Source organism: Erpetoichthys calabaricus, chromosome 1 (genome assembly GCF_900747795.2).
Source record: "Erpetoichthys calabaricus chromosome 1, fErpCal1.3, whole genome shotgun sequence".
Classification (NCBI taxonomy): Eukaryota; Metazoa; Chordata; class Cladistia; order Polypteriformes; family Polypteridae; genus Erpetoichthys; species Erpetoichthys calabaricus.
This window is the reverse complement of record NC_041394.2, coordinates 86493579-86517539: the sequence shown is the minus strand read 5'-3', so window position 1 is coordinate 86517539 and position 23961 is coordinate 86493579. Positions and strand designations below refer to the sequence as shown.

Here is a 23961-nt window from a genome sequence, read left to right as displayed (position 1 = left end):
TTTTAAAATTCAAACTTACTAAAAATGTATGAATGTTTAATACATGAATATGCTCTGAAAAGTGACTTCATGAATTCACAAAGACCACAAAGCCTGAGTTTAGAATGCTTACAACCAGTGGCCTTCTATATTTTTTAATTATTGTATTTATGACCATACCTGCAAAAAGTTAAGTTGAGAAGGGCTTCACTCATTAATTTATTATTCTTCTGCTTTCTACTGTAATGCACGGAATAATCTGTTTCAATGCTACTATCATAATTTACACTACTACTGAATTATATACTTTATGATAAGCAACTAATTAATTTTACTAGTTTGGCAGGCGTTGTAACGAATAAGCAGCTGTTGTAACATTCTGTTTTTCAATAGAGCAACAAAAATACTTTCTCTAACTGAAGGCGAGAAGATGAACAACATTTAGTCAGTTTGGCAGAGTTTTTTCCTTGAATTAATGAAAATCAAAACAGGCACACGAGCATTATTTCTATCATTAGCATTATTCAAAACCTCTTGATTGTTTATCCCCTATAAACCTCAGCAGTCCCGACTTTGTTTAGTTCTGAATGGCTGTTTGACTGGTCAATCAAGACGCTTTGGGAGCGCCTCCAGACAGTTTTAGAAAGGGTTGCTATTAGGGGCGCGATTGGATATTCTCCTGGTAACCCCCGCCTGTATATTGACTTGTAACCAATGGCAATTTAGTGGGTGTGTCTTTAAGGCGGACCCACGAGTGGTGCTGATGTTAGGTCTTGTCAAATGCAGAGATGCAGGTGAAACTGCGAGAGTAGCATCGTCTGCATTTGAGACAGGAAAAAAGCTGCATCCCAGAAAACAGGAGCAATATGTAATCACGGATATACAAAAAAAGTCTACAAAAAGGGTCCGATAAAAATAGGTATGCCTTTTTAATTTATGAAAATGTCAGTTTGATATTTTTCTTTCATTCTATTAACAGTATTTATGTTAACGCGGATTACAGATTAGTCACAGCACGGTATATTATCACTGTGCAAAACTGAGAATCTGTTGTGCAAGCAATACAGCCTGTGATATTCTATGCTGTATATTAAAATTCTGTGTTACAGAATACTATGAATTGTCTTGAAGAAACTGAATTATTTTTTGTTGAACGTAATACTGAAAGACCCTCGATGGTTAAAGCGGCTATGTGTTTTGTATTTTTTGACAAGCAATTGTAAGTGCCCACAATCGCAAAGCACTGAGCATTTATAAAGAAAAATTGAAAAAGGAGGGGGGCGGATCTTGAAATGATGGTTTCATTCGCTTTTAAAAACATACAGCTGCGGGGAAATATGGGCTGCGTGATGGGAACATAGAACACTGTGTGGTTCCCTGTGCGAGGGAAATTTCTTGGCTTTCAGTGTCCGTCTTTTACACAGCGAAAGGTCAGACTTGAATCAATAGTGATGTGTTAGATTGTTGAGGTTTATGTTAAATGTAAGTAGAAGAAATGAGTTTCTCTTCGGAGACGAATAAAAATGCGAACGAGAGAGGCGGAAAATGTCAAGAACAAATAAAACGTAGCACATTTACTTAGATCTTTAAAAAGTGATGTGCATTTTTAACTATACTGTGGTATTGCTGACGCGAATAGTTGATCATCTGTTCATTTTGTGAAACATTCCTGAACGATATGGCCTCTAGCAACAATTTTCAAAGTTACACCAATTAATTCATGGAAGGCAGCTCTGTCTATCTACCTAAGATTATTTGCCGTTTCACCTGCTTTTGTGCCCTCTGTCATACTTATTCTCTTCGAGAGAAACTGTAATTTCCGCCAATCTCGGTCCCGTACTCTTTCTAGTTATTGTGGTCATGCCAAAAAAAGCTAGATATTTGCTATGAATACAGAGAAAAGCTGCATTAGTTAAATGCGTCTTTTGATGCAATGTACATTGTTTGTGTATATTAAAGAATAGTATTCCCCCAAGCATCAGTCGGGACACAGCCTTGATCCACCTTGCATGAACCCGCCTCACGCTGCACAACTGCTAGTGTCTTTCCTCATGTGTGTCACCCTTAGACGGCGTCGGGAAATTGTCAGTGATTGCTAGTGCTGCAAAATTGTTTTCGAGTCGCGCTGCTGGCAAATACGGTTCAAGTACAAGTGCCCTTTATTGTCAAGAAGAAAAAACTATTTCCAATGTGATTTTTATTAAGCGACGTCCCGTGTAAAGAAGGAAAACCTGTCGGGTAAAAGCTCACGTCCTGACGGTTATCTTGGGGGAGTGTGTGCGCGCGCGAGTGTAGCACAGGTGTGTGGCGTATCTGGAGCGTCAGGAGATGGCGGGAATGCGCAGCTGCCAACGCCCTGTAACACAGGTCATTAGCTTCGGGTTCGGATTCCATCACTGTCTGGTACAGTATGAACAGCATTACCACCGCAGTGCTTTTCATTTACACGTGTCGGCGGCTGAAGTGGCTCTTTGGATCGGCGCATTTGAACTTGGGCAGGGGTACCGGCAGTGGCGAACGGAGGGAGTCGGCACAATATCCATTAGTTTACCAATATAGGTTACATTTGCTCCATCCGTTATCTTAGTGGCATGGAGGATATCAGACCGAGTCGTGACCGTTTATTTCTGTTTGAAACGAGCAACTCCAGATCCAGTATAAGAGAATACGGTTATTTTCTTTGTTTTTTACTTGCCTTTTGACAACAGTGTGACAGGAATTTTCAAGAAACAGGCAGTAAACATGAACTTTGTCTTCAATATACCTTCTTCTTCTTCATGCATATATTATTATTAATTTGTGCTTTTTGTAAATGCAGGTGTTCTCAACCTTATTAATCAAAATTAATTAAATATGGAAATGTTTTTTCTTCCGTTTCATTCACTAATAATATATTCATACTGTATATACGTCAAGTTATGTTACAGACCAACCTCAAGCTGAGTCCTGAAGATGTGTTTCAAGAGGCAATGTCTCAATTTGCAATTTTTATTTGATCAAGAATGAATGGTCAGTTAATTTGTTATGTAGGAAAATCACACGAAATATAGCACATGTCAATGAAATGGTGGTCTCAAGACAACCATGTTACATGCAACTCTTTATTTAGGCATCATCATTATTCAACAGTTATGGCTATAATGTTTTAGTCACTGGCTTCCTTTTGTCGTGAACTAGAACATCAAGGTTGCTGTTTTATTTTTTTCACAAATTATTCAAAATAAGCTCACTCATGTTTGATGAAAGACTTCTGTGCTGATGCTGATTTGATGTATAGTCTCTAGGAAGGGAACTCCTCTGACCAGAAACACTGTTAAGTGATGTATCAGTTTGCAAATGCATTTCTCTTGTGGCATTCTGCAAAGTAGGATTTCTCTTGTGGCATTCTGCAAAGACCAGGATTTAAAGAGAGCAAGAAAAATATCTAATTTACCATTTTGATAACTATTATCTCTCTCTCTCTCTCTCTCTCTCTCTCTCTCTCTCTCTCTCTATCTATCTATCTATCTATCGTTTGATTTCTGGAGTCTATTGAATTGTTTACAACTACTTTGAAATTTTGTGCAAGTCTGAAAAGAATGTTTGATGTTTGCAGACAACAGAAACACTGATTGGCTACATACTGTGGATTCAGAAAGTATTCAGACCCCTTCACTTTCTACATTCTTTATTTTTCCTTTAAATTTCATTTTAAACAGATCAATATGCAGTTTTTGCACATCAAGCTACACTTAATAACCCATAATGGCAAAGTAAAAAAAGTTTTTATAAAGTTTTGCAAATGTATTAAAAATCAAAAACTAAAATGACTCATTTATACAAATATTCAAACTCGTAATTGAGTACTTTGTGGAATCCCTTTTGGTTGCACTTACAGCTTTGAGTCTTCTTGAGTTTCTACAAGCTTTGCACACCTGGATTTGGGTAGTTTACTATATCTCATTTTTCCTGGCAGATCCTCTCAAGCTCTTTTAGATTGGATGAAAAGTGTCTGAGAATTGCCATCTTCAGGCCTCTCAACTGATTTTCTATGGGGTTTAAGTCTGGGCACTGGCTGAGGAACTCAAGAACACTCAAAGACTGGTCCCAAAGCCATTCCAGCATTGTTTTGGCTGTATGCTCCAGGTCATTGCTGTGCTGAAAGGTGAATTGTTGCCCCAGTCTTCTGTTGTGTCCAGTTGGGAGCAGGATTTCTCTCTGTATTTGGCTGCATTCATCGTTTTCTCCATTTCAACCAATCTCTTTGTTCCTGCTGCTGAGAAGCACCCACATTGCATGATTCTTCTTCCACCCTGCTTCATCGTAGGGATGGTATTAGACAGATGATGAGCAGTGCCTGGCCTTCGCAAGACATAGTGCTTAGGGTTGTGTCTGAAAAGTTCAATTTTTGTCTCATCAGACCAGAGAATCTTTTTCTTCATGCTCTCAGAATTCTTTAAATGCTGTTGGCAAACTCCAAACCAGTTGTCATATGACTACCATCTAGCAACCATGAATGCTTGATTGATGGATGAGATGGTCGTCCTTCCGAAAAGGAAAGAAAAAGGAAAGCATTTCAGAAGATTTGTTACAGATACCACTGGGTTCAATCAAAGCTTTAGGAATGGTTTTTATACCCTTGCCTTGATCTATGGACATCAATCAACTTGTACACATATCTCAAAGTAATCAAAGCAAACATGATGCACCTGACCACAATTTGGAGCACTACAGCAAAGGGTCTGAATATTTATATGAATGAGATATTTCAGTTTTAATTTTTAATCAATTTGCAGACATTTCTGAAAACATATTTTCACTTTGTCATTATAGGTCATTGAGAGCAGACTGATGGACAAAAATGGGCATTTTATGAATTTAAGATTAAATCTGCAACACAATAAAATGTGCATAAAGTGAAGGGGTCTGAAGGTTAAACTTTATGTTTTGTAGCTGTTATATACAATGGCGTCTCTTTACATATATTTAACATTTGCCCTATGTATGGTAGAAACAAAAGGCAAAAAAAGGTTTTGCATTATGTTTTCTGCAACATCCACTAAAATGTATTAGTTGTACCCCATGCTAAATAGTTATGAGACAGCATACAGTATATTAAAATAGTAAATTATTTCTTAGTTAGGATTAAACTTAGACGAATCTTGGAATCAGATTTTGAAAAAAGCTTAAATACCTGTTCAAGAAGTTCAGTCAACCTTTCAATTCAAATATAAACTAAACTACTTGTCATTCAAAACCAAACTTGATGAACTTCACTATTTTCATCCTGCTTACACAGTAATGCATTCAGACCTTTCTTCTACTTTATTGTTGACCATATCTATCATTGCCTTTATCACATCTATCAGTAAATTACTTATATTTTCCCTTTTGTGCTTTAAAATATATTTCTCACTGATGGTTTATAAAGCAAATCACGATAACATACAAAATTATTTATCTAAATATTATATTAGTCTTTGCTTTAATGTTTGGTTTCCATAATTCTGTATATCAATACCGTTGGTATTTGTCAACATAATATATCAAAATGACACTTAACCAGCCTGTATCTTTAATATCAACTAAGACACAATCCCGCAAGGCATGCTCATACATCTTTCCAAGAAGTCCATTTACTTTGGCAGTATTGTCTATTTAAGACATCAGAGTTTGTTATTAGAACATCAAATGCACACTTTCAATAGCAAAACAAGTTTTATCTCTATTTCTTATAAATTGTTATTTCTCACTATGGTTCTGCAGCTTCAGCTATTGCTGGCACTTTTGCTTGAACAGCAGTCAATTTCATGTCATAAATGTTTTTGAGAATTGAGAGGATTAGGGCAATTAATGTTTCTGGTGTTTTAAAGTAATATATCGACCTAACTGTGTATAATCCATCTATTTACTATAAATAATCTATTTAAGGCTGAAGGTTAAAAGAATGTCAGAAATCAACAAAAGAATTTATGTGTAGTATGCAGGAAACTGAAAGAGGACCATCAACCTTAATCCAAAAGAGGTTTATTTTTGTTTCAGCATGTAGTGACTAGGAAGTTTGTGAAAAACAATATGAGAGATGATATATTTTCACCATTTGATCACTATCTTATCGTAGAATAGGATAGTGTTTGGCATAATGAGTGAACAAAATTTTAATTTCAATGAGTAACTTAATTAGGGTCTGATTCATATCAATAAATTAGTTTCTTGCTTATCTAGGTTTCTTGTTTTTATATTTCTGTATTGAGAAATCAAAGACTTACCAAATTTTGCTTCTATGATAAATGGTAATTATAGTTTTTATTTTTGACCATGCGTCTATAGCAAATCATTGGCTTAGTGGTTTTTGTGAGTGAGTTCTACATATGCATTTTAGGCAGTATCCCATATAAGGAATTACAGCAAATGAAAAAAAGCAGATCTTAAAGAATGCTATCCATCTATCTATCTATCTATCTATCTATCTATCTATCTATCTATCTATCTATCTATCTATCTATCTATCTATCTATCTATCTATCTATCTATCTATCTATCTATCTATCTATCTATATCTATTTTAAAAATGTTGCACTTAGTTATTTTTCAAATATGGAAATTAAAAAAGTGTAATTCTATATATTCAAAAGATAAATAAATAAAAATGATAAAAATAGTGGAACCTTTATCATGTTAACTGCTAAAACATTATGTTAATAACATTGATTTTATCTTTCATCTGGAATTATCCTATATCTTATCCTGTATCCTACTATATCTTTTATTTTGCCGATGCTTACTTATTAAATACTTGTCTCTCTCTCACAGTTAGGACAGTTTGGTTATCCTATATCTCATTCTATTTCCTATTATATCTTTTATTTTGCTGATGCTTACAAATTAAATTCTTGTCTCTCTCACACAGTTAGGACAGTTTGGTTAATTACAGATTTCAAAAGCTTTTATCCTGTATAGCATTTTTTACATTTAGATTGAATTATTGTGTAGCTTTTCTTGTTACAAAGAAATCATTCATTTATTCATTTTACATTTGACCTGGAACTTATCCTAGAAAAATAGGTTCAAAGCAAAAACCAGCCATGGACATAGAGCCAGTTAAATTGCCAGGCACGTTTATTCACATGTACCACAACTTGTGTCAGTTAGTGTTCCCCATTCAACCTAATATTCATATGTTTGACATATGGTAGGAAAACCAGAGTAATCAGAAATGAAAAAATATAAACATAATGAAAACAAACACAACTGCCATAAAAGGTGTCAGGATTTACACCCAATACATGGTTTTGCCCCAGTGCCAAACATATTGAAAGTTTACAATAGTCCTTTGTAGCACATTTATCACATATCATTGCAGCTTTTTGCCTATTAGACCTAAGGTTAACATTTCCACTGATTGATGATTCTTATTACCCTATGTGTAATATTAGTATCAGGGGGGTTATGCAACTGATATATGAATAATAAAGGGTTTTTCCTTCATCTTTCATGTTTTTCTTTATGCATTCTGCTTAGCAAGAGAATTACACTATGTATCATTGGTTTGGATTCTTTATTGACATGTATGCACAGTGCAAAATAAAACAAAAAACAAAGTATTTTTAATCCCAATCATACATTTTCCTGAAGTTTTAATAGTAAATACTGACTAAATAATGAACTGCTTCCCACAGTATTCATTGGAATCTGGTATTCATGCCAAATGAAACAGCTAAAATTGTATTTTCTAGAAATATGAGAGTGATTAGAGGATTTCACTTTCTCATACTGGTCTGGAATCATGTAAATATCGAGAATACACGGTAGACTAAACAATAACAATCACAGTTGTTGTGAATTGCAATTGAGTACAGAGTTGTGCAATAGACCATAAAATTTAAAATATTACTTTTACATGGGTGTGCATTATTTTTTATTTTATTAAATACCTTAGTAGTGGTGTAATAGTCTGGAGAAAATTTCTAAGGAATGCATCAGGAGCTTCACCATCTTAGCCACACCCTTATAATGCCACAGTAAAAGAATGTGTGTCAGTCAATAAGCTCAATAAAGTTTTGGAAAATTAAGAATGCTTTTGATGAAAAAAAAACAAGTGTCTAGGAAGAAGCAGAGTGCATAAGCTTATCTGTTTTTTACCCTGTATTAAAATAGTTCAATTCAGAAAATTGTATATTTTATATATGTAGTAAAAACAAGTATATACAGAATAACTAAACCAAATGGTAAAGGTAGCTCAACCATTTTTGTAGCATAGCATGTTCTTATGTGCAAGCCTATTTATATAATCAGCGGTTCCCTTTTTTTAAAGAAAGAATCATCTGTCTTCCACTAGAGTAGCCATTTATTATTTGTTAAGAATGCAGTCTCAGGCATTTGCCACATACCTTGGAGGGATTCACATGGGCCATTCAGTGATCTGCCTGGCTTTTTGTTATGAATAAGTCATCTATTGTGGAAAATCTCATCAAACAGTATTTGAAACAGGCATTCTACTTTCCTTTACATGTCCAATTCAGAGCAACCTACGTTTAAAATACATTGAGAAAACAATGTAATGTCCTTTTAAGAATTTGTGAGCTGCTGTGCTTTGCTTTTAAAACAATCGTCCTGATGCACGTAACCTGGAAAATGGCTCGGTGATCCTTTGACTGCATTCAGAAAGCAGTTACTCATTTCGGGTCAGCATGTGACACATTATAAGGTCACGTTTTTCTGGCAAAAATAATCTGTTCTTACATTGACTGATTAGATGTGTGAAAATCATTTGTGTGGCACAATGCAATGATTTTACATTTAACTCTAAAAAGAACTGGGAAATAATAAAGATAAATAAACAAGCTCTGAAAATCTGTAAAGGTAATTTTATTAAAATACATTTTATGATCCTGTAATCTGTATACAGGTCAATTAATACTTTGAATAGTATGTGCACAATAAAACCCTCATACCATGGCTGTTCAAGTCAGTAAATGTCAACTGAACTGAGCAGTTCAAGGAGGTACTGTTTTCAGTGATAATCATCAGAATGCTAAATGACAGAATTTATCATGGATGAATAGTGTTGTATTCTAGTACAGTTGCAGATTCTGTGCCAAGTTACATGATAGGTTTTATGGTGGTGTGTGGTAGCCAAATACCTTACTTGAACATTTTGTATAGGTGTTTCCTTTACTTTATGAATTACTAGATTGTCTACAGTATAAGAACTGTTTGGACTCTTTGCATGATTTGACCTTCCAAAAGAAATATCAGCTACTATAAATGCAGGGGTTCATGATAGACCATAATTAATTAAGCATATCTACTCTTTGAAGAAACCAAAATCATGCCATCTAAAAATCCAAAGTTTTCCTTCCTTTCAGAGTGGACAGAGTTTTAATTTTCCAGATGGTTTTGTATTTTTGATGGACGACCTTTGCACATCTCTGTTTCTGCCTTGCTAGTTTTCTCCACAGGATTCAATAAATATGAGTTTTTTTGCCATGCAGTTTGTTTACATTTGGCTTTTTTTCCTGCAGCATCAGTCAGAGTGCTGAACAACATCTCTTCATTGAAATGGAATAATCCAATCTGTAAATTAATGTTACTGTGTAAGATGATAAAATAGTTTTGTGCATTTAGCTTGACCAACAGTTTGGATATGGTTTAGCAAGATGAACATTCTTTCCCTGTTCATTTAGATTATTTTTTCATTAACCCATATTGTTAACATTATTGACTAATATGTGAAATGTTTTAAATTGTTCTCAGTTATTCTCAAATCCTAATCTCAAAGTTTCCACTCACAACTCCAATTAGTAATTTGTAAATATTACTTATTTAGCTTTCTCCCCCAATCTAAATTTTTTACAAACTGATTATGTCAGTTCAATATTAATTCAGTTCAACAGCTCTGTGTAGACTGTTATTATACTGTAAGGGTTTAATTCTAAATGATTACATTGGTGTAAAAGAGAATGTTGGGGAAATTGAAAAGTTAAGAGAATTTCTGCTTATAGTTTCAATTATAAATCCTGAAATTAAGCAACAGGCAGAAAACAAAAATAGAGGCTATATCAATAGCTATGAAATATTATAGTATGAAATGTTATTATGTTTTGCCTTTACTTAATTTAATATTTTTAATTTCATGTAATATGCTTAAAAGTAGCATCACATGTTTAGATAGCTACAAGATAAATGACGGTCTTTCCCATTTCCATGTGCTAGCATTAAACCCCGTGCCAACAATATTTCAAGACAGCCTTTGTCATATTAAATGTGAAACATTAAAACATAAGAAAACTGAGGAGATATGACATTTTGTGTCATATTGGGTTGTCCGGTATTGTCCTGCTTGTTTAATTGTAAAAAGATAATAATCCCTAGGAAAATTTTGTCCCAGAGGAAAAACCTTGGAACTGTGAAGTTCTTGTTTTGATGGCTACTTTCATCTCTGTGGAGCAGTGAATGTTTTGTAAAGGCCTCAGATTTCATTTCATGAATGTTTCATAAGATGAACAGGAGAAACTTGCAGTTATTACCACAAAACTAGCCAACAAAATAAAAATAATAATTTCTAAGAGTCATAAAAATGGAAAATCCTTGTAATCTGCAAAATTGTTTTCATCATTCTATTAATTATTAAGCATATGATTATGTAATATAAAAATTACATATACTAAATGCTGTGATTTTTTTGTCCTGACCCATTATTCTGTGAGCTTAATATTATATTGAATTTGAGTTAACATCTTAATATTCACCAGCAGTGACATCATAATATGTTTACTGACATATTGTAAAGTAGCAAAGAGAATGGGTATTTTTTAAGGGTTGAAATGAAGATGGATTTTTACCAAATATTGTATGTCACATTGCAGTTTATGATTGTAACAGTACAGCAGACTGAGTATAATATGTACATCAATAACATATACTGTTTGAAATGCATGTTTGGCAGAATTGTGTACTCCAGTAAGTTAAGAGAAATGCTGCTTTTGTCAAGGGTTCAGAAATTATTGTATTTTAGGGGAAAAAATGATTTTGAAATTTTTTAATTAGAAAATTATCTTGAGCATCTTCAGCATTGTTTTACTGTACATTAAATATCACTGATATAAAAATAAGAATTCAGAATGGCTCATACTGCTAACTTTGTGCCAAATGATTTTAAGCATAAAAATTTTATATTACATGTCAGTAAAACAGTATGCCAATGAATAAATTAATTAATTAATATACAGTACTAAATAAAAATGTTTGTAGATTATAAACTATGTATTTTCTATGATACCTTATTTCTGATTGGGTTTCATTTGGTATCTAAAACAAAAATTTACTAGCAGTCAGTCACTGTAATAATAAGAACTGATAATAAACTTTCAGTAACAAGTAATAGAACTTTTAATTAAAACAGACCTTGCTATAAAAATGCTATTGGAATTATTTTCATCTAAAATAATGGTGGCTGTTTGCCACTGCAGTAAGCGTCTCCGGGGCATTCGAAAAGGTGTTTCTTATGAAACAGTTGGAAGAGTTTTTTGCATTCTCCTTTGTGTCAGTTGCTGACACACCCAGTGGTTTAAACAATAAAGATATTGTAGTATACAGTTGTTAAAACATGCTGAAACATTTTCACTGAAAACTGACATTATAAACACAGAGTTTCATTAGGTACAGGCTTATAGCTCATTATAATTGTAAGATGCATTTGTCCTGAGGCCATTTACTAGAACTAATGTCACAGTTCCACCCCCAAAAATACTGAAAGGTTTGCAGTCAAGTAACTTACCTTTGCAACTCCTGTTTTAAAATATATTTACTGTTGCTCAGTTAACTTTTCTTAGATAGCAGAATGAAAGTACTGTCGATGTGTGTCAGCTTTGAATGGAAGAGAAAGAGAGAGATACTGGATGGCTGCTACAATGTCACTGTTACCATAGTGTGTATGACCACAGATTTGCATAAACTGACATTCCATGTCAGGCTAAATTAGCATATTTACATATGCTATTTTTATTTGAACTGAATAGCTAAAACCAGGAACAGTGTTTGTGCAACACTGACCAACAGCTATAGGCACAAAAGGCAAGAGGGAATATTTTTAAGAGGTTTGTTTTGCCATATTTTCAAGAAAAAAAAAAGAAATCTCTGTGGTCATATATTATTAAATAAAGATTACTATAAAGAAAAAATTGACAACTGAAGGTTGAACAAAATATAATGATATGAAGCTCTAAAGAGTACCTTACAATTTACCGTATTTTACTGTTATTTACTTATTAATATACAGAATATTTAATATAAAGTGGCATTTATGTTGGTGTTACAATGCTACTAGCCTGTTGCAATCTTAATTAATTAATAAAAATGTATTAACAGTTTCAAAAAGGAGGTAACTTTATGCTTGGCCATTTATGTCAGTATACATTTCTTTCTGAAGACGTTAACAAACCACTTTAGATTAGATGAACACTACAAAATTAGATTAGATTAGATTAGATTAAAAATATAGGGAAGCACTGCGTTGCTTCCTTGCTTCATGGGTCTAGTGCCATGGATATGAATTCTGGATCTAGTCACTTACTATGTGATGATTGCACATTGTATTCTGATTTATTTTTGACATCTGGACTCTATGATCCTGAACTGATTAAATAATTTTGGTAATAATTATGTTCTACTACATTTGCAACAATACATGAATAGAACCAATTCTTAAAGCACTGAATTAAACATATTGCACTGCAGTAGTAAATTAAATACTTCTAACTATCAATATTACTAGCATTACAAGATTTTTTAAAATTTTATTTTATGGCTGTTTCCATCCACACATCCATTTAATATCAGGGCCTGCATATTCCATAATAGAACTGAGGATACCAGGGGTCTATTCTGATAGAATCCGGCTCTAGAGTATAACCAAAAATGAACAGAATGTCAGTCTGTTGCAGGCCACATTTGTGCACTTGCTTTCATGCAGTATGTAAACAGTGTACCAGTTAATCTTTCGTTTATGTTTTTTATGTAGGAGATAAAAAAAGTAACTGGACAAAATCTATGTGAATACAGGAAAGACTTGCAATGAGCTGTGATGCAGCAGGGTTAATTATTTTAGCAGGAATTCTGATTATAGGAAATGTAATGTTTATCTTTTGAAATGTGTTATACTGTAAATAATTAACATATAATTGTAATAAAAATGGTCTTTTCTCAAAATAAAATACTTACACTGTATGTTTAACATCAATTTTTATAAAGAACAGTTAAAAGTAAAAGCCTAAGCCACATATAGAGCTGCAAAAAAATTATTATACTAATTAGGTTTGAATGGCCTGTAAATACAGTATATATCATTTTTTTGTTGTGTAAGTGAATTTTATGACATTTAACTGTGGTTTGGTCATTGAACATTGTGTAATTTACTGAAGGAATATTCTCCTCTTAGCCAATAAAGCGTAAAACATGCTTTTCTGGTATGAGGATGAGGCATCTTTCCAAAATCCTTTTTCTAATGGTTTTGGATTTTTATGGAAAGGTCACTAATTTTAACCTGTGAAACTGGGCTGTACAACCTTAACAAGGAAAGGAAGTCTAATTAAGCATGAAAGATAATAATATTAATTGGTTGTTGATTGAGAAACTACAGTAGCTTCAGAAAAAACGCAGATATTGTGGTTTTCGATGACCAGTGTTTGAGAGCCTACGTCTGGAGAAGGTCATCTGTTTTTTTATTCTCATCATGCATGATTTGTTGAAAAAGTTTGTTCTTTCATTCAACAGATTTTTAACATCAGGATATCAATGGTAATGGTGATAATCTGTAGTAGATGCAAGAAATCTGTTTTTTTGTATTTTCTGTGATCTTATGTAAATTGTTAATATTTTTTTAAAATACACAAACACAGATCTTTAAAGGCATGTACAGAGCAAACACATTTGGATAGGCTTCAGGTGAGTCCTTGCTTCTGCAAACTACTAAATTATATGAGATACATCTCATTATGCATAATGTCATTTTAAAGAAACTAATACTTTAAAATGCTGTTTTGTAATATCCATTTATCAATTCATTTTTTTAACCTATGTTATCCATTAGAGTGTTATCGGAAACTGATTAAAGATATTTCAAGTAAAATCAGAATTATGGCTTACTAGTTTAAATGAACAATTTATGTTTTGTTTATTAAACCTTAAATAATACAAAGGCTAGGGCAGCCATGTGTGTATGTACTCTCACCATATATAAATCTCATTAGTATCTTTTAGTGAATGCAGTGTTGATGTGACTAAAATCCACTAAGAAGTAATTATTTCAGTTTTTGTTTGATTTGGATAAACCATAATTACTAATGAGTATCTACAGAAATGGGCTCTTTATGGTGAGTGAACCCAAATATTTGGTTACACATCTAGACCCATTACTAGCATTATTTTTTTGGTAATGACTGTCTTTCATTCTATATACCTAAATGTACTGGAAAAGTTTCCTAATTTAATAAACATGAATATTAAAGATGTTTTCCTTAAGAGCAGCTGGATTTGAACATTACTCATATTTCCATTGGTGTGCTGAGCCTGCTTAATTCAGCTGTAGGACCACAGGGAGATTGACCTTAATTGACCATTGACAGCATGAGACTGAAATGTATTTTCCCTGGGTTGGCTGGCAGTCCAACACAGAATTGACTTGCAGACAGGCCCATCTCACTCATAAAGACCCAATATAGTGTAGAGTCACCATTGAATATAACTTTCAGTCAATTGTTAGCTCCTTATAAATAAATGTGTTCAGATATTTATGAGAGATAAATTACAATATTACTTTAATATAAATCAACTTATTCAAATAGGAAAGGTGTTTATTACTGAGTCCTGAATAGGCTTTGAAATTACCCATATTATTGCACCCTGTTTCAGTACGATACGGTAATTAAATTCATAACTTGAGCTTCATGTATGACCCTCATGCAGGTGTGCTCACTATGTGGGGTAAACCTCTTGCCACTATGAGTCTTTGTAATATTTTATATAATTTCTTATATTCTTAAAAATGAAATTCTAAATACTTATTTTCCCAGTAGACATATACAACAGCTTGGGTTACACAAAACAAAGAGTGAGATATTCATTACAGTACATTGAAAAAAATTACCTATTGTTTATTCTATTTATTTGAAATAGAAATTTAAATAGTAACATAAAAGAAAAATGGAGGGTGAAGAAGATGGTTTATATGAATTTTATAGTGTACCACTGGCTGTAATTAGAGAGATAGGTGAAACCACCTTAACAAAGTGAAAATTAAAGATAGCGGAAGAAAACAAGACAATAATTTAAAATGGCCACAGAAACAATAGGTTGCTAGCACAGTAATTGTAGGGTTGCTTCTAATATACAGTAAAAATGAATTATAAAAAAAGACAAGGGTCATTTTCTTTTCAACAACTTAATTTTATTAGAAGTGATTCTCTCCTGTGCATTAAAGAAAGCAAACTTGTGGTTAATGTAACTGAAAAAATAAACACAGTGGGGTATTTATGTCTCTACAGTAAGTTTGGGAGCTGAAACAAGTTCCATAAATCCTTCCATTGGAATAATAAAAGCTAAGTGAAGAGTGAAAAAAATACTTCATTGTTTCATGCAAGGGGGATATGGAAATGACCTGTAAAAGACAACTAAATGTTCAATGAGTTGTTATGTTTAAATATTAACATAACGTGAATGAGAGTGCATGAGGGTATTTCATTCAGAGATTCATCATTTTAAATCCTAAAATGAAAAATTCATTTGCTGTTAGAACCAGTCAACAAAGTTAGACTGTAGCACAAAAACTATTAAATTTATATCTGCTCTGATTTAGTTTAATGTTACAGCTCTTGCACAGTGTATTTTATTTGATATAACTGTGTAAGTAAGTAAGAGTAGTAAATCTGAATTATGCAGAATACTGTTTAAGATTATGTATATAAAATTATGCATGTTTAATCAATATTAGCAGTATACAAACTGACCACAGTAGACCACAGTATTTCATTTCATTTAAAGTTGATTGTCTTCCCTCCCAACCACAGTCTGTTTATTGGATTAATAACATAATATACACATATAATCTATCCTATACTAATATCTTCTAATTTTAATTTAGGCTATAGAAATATTATAATTAAGTGTTCAATGTTTATTTTAATCTCTAGTTGACACTTATGTACCTACTCTACTTACTCAGCTGTGCTACTTTTGGTTTCAGTTATCTGTTATGTAATATTTGTTCTTTTCTTACTTTACTAAGCTGTTCCAAATGTTTATTTTCTTGTGCTTTATGATTAATCTCAATTATTTCATATTACACTTTGCTATCTTGATAATTACTCTTTTTGTGTTGTTAAACACCTTATGGTAGTGTGCTTTATAAAGTATAGCCCATAAAATAAGGCTTACTTTAATACTTTATAATTTCTGCCACAGAATGTTACCAAATAAAATTAAATTTTTTTCATTATTTATGCTAAACACGCTAAAATTAGAAAACACAATTCAGCTATTTATACTCTTTATCCACTTAATCTTCATTTAGATTGTAAAGAAGCTGGAGCTGCTCCCACTAGAAATGAGTAGAAGGTCAGAACTCACATTCATCACAGGGCTCACATATCACACAAGGGCAATTTAATGCCACCAGATTTCTTGGCAATAGGTTTTAAGGCTATGGAAGGAAACTCAAGATATCTTAAATGAATACAGCTGGCATCCCAGCCCAGAGTTAATCATGGGAACTAACAGATCTGAAATAGGAAATGTACTAGAAAATAATTGGCAATTACATTATTAGCAGACTACATTATTTTCTAATTCTCATTTGAAATGTGTTGTTGTAAGTAAAAATGTCGATCTCTTCACTCATCATCACATCTGGGCATTCCATGTCATGGTTTTGGGGTATATATGTTTATTATATTAGTAGATTTCAAAAAACACTGATCACTGTTCGTCTCAGTGAAGGAATGTCTAGTGTTGTTACAGATGCACTCTATGTCTTAACTATGCTATTTTATTTTCCATATAATATAGTTCAGGAGTTTCCTGGTGTTATTATGTTTCCTCATGATACCTTTCATTTCTGGTCTGCTTAAGGTTCCTGCCCCTTATCTGTCTTGACTGTTTGTAATTTCGCTTTAGAGGAAACAGATTTCCAGCACCTCCCATAAACAGGGGTTGTTCATGAGCTGACGCTAACAAAAATACAACACATATAAGTATATTTTTACAAAATATACTGCTAGCCATAAAATTATATTTTAAAATATGCTACAATATGCTAAAACGTAGGTTAAATAAAAGTATATGTTAAATATATTACAATATCTTGCAACATGTTGAAATACATTGTAAAATTTTTAAATCATTGACAGTTGTGTACATTGAAATATATTTTCCAATGTATCTCCAATATATAAATATATCTCAAAATATTTTAAAATAGTTGGAATTGTATGCCTTAAATAAAGACATATTTTAGAATATATTATATATTTTAAATATACTGTACATTTTTTGTTATTATATACTAAACAATATGTTTTAGAGCATGTAGTTTAGATATTTCAATATATTTGATATATATTTGTCATTTGTCATATTTGTCATGGCTCCAGCAGACCCCCGTGACTCTGTAGTTAGGATGTAGCGGGTTGGATAATGGATGGATGCATGTTAAAAATACCTTAATCTGACATTGCAAGTATCATCCAATAGACATCTCCTAGGCGTTTTTCATATACAAAATCTATCCTAGACCTAAAAATGCTAAGAAAAATTAGAATTTCTAAACCAAGTATTAAGCTAGTAATAAGGATATAGCCTACAATGTTCTATGATCAGTACAGTACTTTTAAGTTGGAATTAAAAATAGGTGATTTCAAATAAATTATATATACTGTAAAGAGTATTTTAAATTTTGGAACACTTGCTTTTTGATATATTTTTTATTTTAATATGTTACGTAGGAATATACAACTTTCCAATAATACAAAATTTGTTTAAGAACGGGTGCTCTGATATTCCAGATGCATTCATTTATGGTTAAAATTGTTAACCTGACAGATGATTTATTCATGTCTAGAAACTAATATTGAAATGTTCATTCAACAAATTCCTAACATTGTAACTTTTTTCACTCTTACAGTAGATGTTTTACTGTGGAGTATATTACAGCCAACATATGCTGATACAGCTACCTATTTTACTACTTTTACTGTAGTTACCAGGTGTTTAAATTAAATTGCATTCATTGGGAAACCTGTGTTTTTAACTTTTTCCATAAGCCATGAATGAGTATATTTTATCGCTTATACACAATGTATTTGGAAATACATTGTGTATAAGTCACGAAATGTACAATTTATTAAGAGAAATGTATGTACTAAGGGAAATTTTATTTTATTTCTGGAATAATTTTAAAACATATACATATGAAATATATAAATATTTTACATTATATTATTTTTGGGGTTTATTGCAATCTGTTTCATTTTTGTTAGGGAAGCATAGGAGTATGAGTGCAAGTGAATTTAGATAGAACTGATGACTGCAGCAGGGTATAGCCAATAGATGCCTTTCTTATACACAGAGTCTAGCTTTGTTGCACCATTTCATATACAATATAAAGCACATTAATTTTAAATAAAATGGTTCCATTCAGGTTGCATGTTATATAACACACAAAAGCTAACAGTTACATTGCAATGTATTTCCATATACAGTATATCCAAAGAAAATAATTTTAACCTGTGTCATATTAATGGCAGTTTCTGAGGATAAATGTTAAATCAAGACCAAATTGTACTGTAGAACCAATGATGTCTGTTTCTCATTCAACCTGACTAAGTTAATAGATGCACAGTTTTTGTTCAGAATTACTTTCAGTTTTAAGAAAAGAATTGTGAAGTCAAAGTGAGCAGATTGTTAAGGGTTTGGTATTTTAGAATTAAAAGGCTGATTCAAAGCAAGTTTCTCTGAAACCCACTAAGGCCACAAAGACTAATTATGACAATATTACAAATTATTTCTTTTATTTTGTAATGCTTATATATGGACTATAAGAGAAAAAAAACAAGTATTTGAAAAGTAAACCAAATGAAAAATAGAATTAAAAACAGTTCTTTTTTTCTCCATGTTAATAACTAAATTAAATTCAGCAGTAAGAAAAGATTTTAATGTGAAAGCTGAAGGCATCAATGTTTGATTTGCATGGCATGTTCTGTGTGGATTGAATTAGCAGTAATGTTTTCAGTGATTGCTCTTTCACTGTGAACACAACAAAAGATGCTAATTAATAGGCTTCTCAGTCACCCATTTACAATGAATACAAATTTATCACTACTAGCCTGTGCATAATGAAAAAGTGATTCATTCTACTTAATATTTTTTATTTGGAGTCATTTAATAAGAAAGTGCTTAGAAGTTCTATATTTCAAAATATTCAACTCTGTACAAAGAACAATGTGTGTGAAATTAATTTATTTAAACATTCTAAATTTTGCAGGCACCAAAATATTTACACAGCACTACTTCTTATAATATTCTTTAGCTACTGTATATTTATTATAACTCCCTAAGTCTATATGAGTTTTCCTCCAACACCCCAAGGATGTGCAGATTTTGTTAACATGCAATTGCCCTGCATGAGTGTATACATAAATTTAATGAAGTAGCTTTTGAAAATGTTAGTTTGTTATATTATTAATCTCAATATAATAATAGTAGTATCTATATAAAATATTTTCATTGTGTACTTAAGAAGAGCAGCTTTGTCACAGCTGTTCTGAGGAGTGCTCTGTATTAAAGATGATAAATTGAATTATGGAGATCAGGATTGCAGCTGGATTGCTGACATGTTTGCCACATACTTCGCTGTGAACAAAAACTATAATGTGTCGGTAGACTCCATGATCTTGACATGTCTACCAGAGAGTTTTAAGAAGAAGCTTAAGTTTCCATCTTTGTCACTACTCATTTTCACTGTGTCATTTCCCCCTGGGAACTCCTGTTTCTTTACTCATCTCAAAGAATGCTTAATAGTTTAATTAGCAAATGAGTATACTGGCATCTGATGTAGGATTGCTTCCTGCATTTGTTCCAATTCTTCTAGAAAGGCTTAGGTTTCATACTATCCTTTACTGGAAAAAAAGATTTAAAAAAAATCTGAATCTGATTGGATGAGGTGGGACAGTTTTATATAGTATATTTTACTCTGTTGGGTGTTGGAGTAATATATCACTACAATAATGCACAAACAAGATTATGTATAATAGTAGTCTATATATAATCTACATATCAAATATGTGACACATCTCCTCCACTGCAGGAGGAAAAGATGTACTAAATGAAAATAAATATTTTCTAACCAAATGATAACAAAAGGTTTAATGATAAAATGAGCATTTTTTCAGGTGACAGAATTTGTTAGACATATGTGAAGAAATAACATAATTAGTTTGATGTACTAAACAGTGAGTATATTGTACAGCATTAGCGTAAGGTGGCATATTTGTGAAGGCAAAAGTCAATTTGCAGTTGTAGGAAGCAAATTTTTATATAAATAGGATTACTGTTGCAATGTTAAGCAGAAGTCCAAAGCCCTGAGCATTCAGAGATTCCCTCCCATACACTATTGTTGTAAAGAGCTGTTATTTCAGAATTTATTTATTGTTAGGTTAAATCAACCTGGTCATTCTTCTTTGACCTCTGTCATTAATAACATGCTTTTGCCAAATAAACTGTTTTAAACTGTTTTTTTTCAGTCATACTTTCTTTGTGCCTTCTAGAGAACATACTGCATGAGAATTCTAAAAGGGTGACTATTTCTACGATATTTGAACTCTCAAGCCAATCATAACTTGTTATGATAACAATCATACCATGCTTTTTCCCATTTTAATGTTTGCTTGAAAAAAAAAATTAAACCTCTTTACTGTATATGCTACAGTGTATACTGTACAGGTAGTTGTAGAAACAGTGGAAACATTATTGGCTGTTTTGCCACAGTTTTACTGTTTATTTGAACAAATATATATCTTTATGTGTAACTTATTATGAAATCAATAATTTGTAAAGTTTCATATTTGTAGAAACCCATGAGCTTGTCACAGTGCTCTGTATCTGTACTCATTGAAGAGAGCTATACAAAAATTAACTAAGTAGAATTGAATTGAATTGTTTGGAGGATCAGGCTGTTTACATTAATGAGAAGGTGTACCTGATAAAAAAGCCACTGATTGTAGATATTGCTTAATGATTTTTTTCATCTTATCCATGGTAAGAAAATAATAATGTTCATAATTACTTTGACAAATGAGAGGAGATTTATTTAGCCAATCAAGTTTCTTTGTTTATTTAAGCTGTTAAAGTTTCTTAGCTACTTTTTCAAATGTGTTAGGATGTCTGCTTCAACTACATGGTTTAGTAGGTTTTTTTTTTTCAAAAACCACAATGTTTTATGAGAAAAAAGCACTTTCTTGGGCAGTTTCAGAAAAACCCTTTGACAATTGCAAAGACCTGGATTAAAGCAGATTTAAAGTGAATATGGTATGTCCCTAAGCAGCGATCTCTGCTTAAGACTAATGACATTTAATTCTCTTAGCTTGTCAGAATAACACTGTCCTGGAATGTACAAGATTGCTGATTTCTGCAATCTTGGCTTGAATAAGTTGTAGAAGTAAAATGTCTTATAGAAGTAAAATGTCTAGTTTAAAGATAGTTTAAATCCTTGTTGATCCAAATGCTCTGCCTGATCTTAGATCTTGTGACATTCCTTTATGAAAAAGCTATTGCTGACTGTTAAGAAGACATCTTGGTTGGGTCTCAATATATAATATTAATTAAATTATAAGCCGAGCCTGAGGAACCCCAAATTTGCTCCCTTTCACATTTACATTTGAGAATTGAGGTGGCTTTTGTTATTTACAGATGCATTTGCAAAAGCAACCTACAGAAATATATACTGTAAGTGTAAAGAACTGTTTGTTCAAGAAAATCAACATCTTTACAGAAAATAAACAGATTTTAAGGGTGATTGTAATAAATAACAAAATTAAATTATAAATACAAACACATGAGCTGTCAAGCCCTGTATCAAACATAAGTATTGTTTATAACAGAAAACAAGGACCATCTTTTCTTCTTCTAAAGTTATACTCAGATGCTGGAAGAAAACAATGTGATTCATCTTATGTTATATATCCTGCTAAATAAAATTATAAACTCAGGCAGCATACATTTATGTGCTATCTATGGCTGCAAGCACCAGCTAACAATAAGCAAAATGATAATGTATTATAAAGTTGAACAATGCAGCTATATTAAAATTTTAATTAAAACCACTATTCAGTATCAGTCCTGCCATTTTGTATTGGTACAGATACAGTATAGTATTTTGCCACTTTGGTGGTTTTCACAATACATTACATGCATGTTTTGCCATTTTTACTTAAGATTGCAGATTCAACTACACAAAATCTTCCAGAGGTAGCATTTTATGAACCTCTGCTGTTTCAGTTTAACAGATCAGCATACTTATTTTATCTATAGTTTAAAAATTTAGCTTATCCACACTCAACCCATTTTAAGCTTAGCCATTTTCAGGTTGCTGAATGAATTATTTATTTTCAGAACTAATTAGGTATGTAAGTTTGCTTTGAATTGAGAGACTGATGAGCAAAATAGGAAGAATACCAATGATCATATCCAACTGCTCCTAGGGCTAAAAGGTCATAACCACAGTGGGTTATGGCTGAACAGACTAAGGTTGTAGAATTTTCTTGCCATTGTGCCATGGTCTTCTTTATGGAAAAAGCTTGCCACAACAACAAATTATAGCATTAAGGTAAGGGGAACATTTGTGAAGATCAGGAGGATTCTGATAACATCATTTGCTATAAGTAAGAATTTTCTGAGGAACTGTAAAGTAAAAAGTGTAAAATGTTTTTGTCATGTGTATTTTATGCAATGCTTAGTTGGTTATTTTCAACAAAGGCCTGTTTTTTTTTTTTTTTACATGTGTGGACTAAATTATAGAGAAAAGGATTTAATGTAGATCCCACAAATTAACTAAAAAACGTCTTAACCTATACAGGTGTTAAAGGTCAAGCAATAATAAAAATTAGAACTGCTATGCCTGCTTCCTTAACATTGATTCCCAGAAGTTAGTTATCATGTTTTCTGTTTATTACTAACCTACTGAACCTGAAAGTAAGGAGTGCGCCTGCCAGTCAGTTCATTTTTGATGATAGGAAATGATAATGCATATCCTTCATGACGTATATATCAATTGAAATACATATTTTTCAGTGTTTCTTTTGTTTATTCTTCATTTGCACAGTATTATGGATTCTGATCCATTCACATTTGTGTTCACAATTTCTAAATATACTGTAATTCAACATTTACATACTCTGGGATTGTGTTCATTCTCCTAAATGCAGGGATCTTCATGCAAATACCACACCATACTGTTAAGTACATCTTAAACCCACTGTCACTTTTGAGACATTAAGTTATTGTTTTTGAGTATCTGAAAATGATAAGAACACAGCATTCTTTAACTGAAGTCATACTTTGTATAGTCTTCTTAACTTGCAAAACATAATGAGTGAGACAGCCACGTGTATAATTCAGTATTATGGAAAAGGCTACATCATACCATTACTAAATGATACCTGGCTGCTCTGATATGGCTTCCCAAATTTGACTTATCTACTTACTATCAGCTTCTGGTCAGCATTCCTTACCCATTCACTGATATTTACTCATGCAGTATGCACTGCCAAACACTTTTCTAAATTTCAGTGTAGGTAGCTGAATTGCAACATGTATTTATAAGCATTAGTTAATATTAAAATAACATTTCCACATAAGATAACAAATGAGAAGTTCCAATTTGCTAGCATTAACTAATATGAAACACTTTTTGAAGTGACCATTACCGCCAGGAGAAATACCAATGACATTTAGATT

General features: G+C 32.3%; 1 protein-coding gene across 1 annotated transcript in view; it reads left to right on the top strand.

Moving 5' to 3' along the window:
* Nucleotides 1-747: 747 nt before the first annotated feature.
* The window catches only part of LOC114645980 (neurexin-2-like), a 224959-nt gene continuing 201745 nt past the window's right edge, over nucleotides 748-23961 (top strand). The window contains exon 1 of the mRNA XM_051922533.1: nucleotides 748-898. The gene's annotated coding sequence lies outside the window, so the exon portion shown is untranslated. The remainder of the gene's footprint in view (nucleotides 899-23961) is intronic.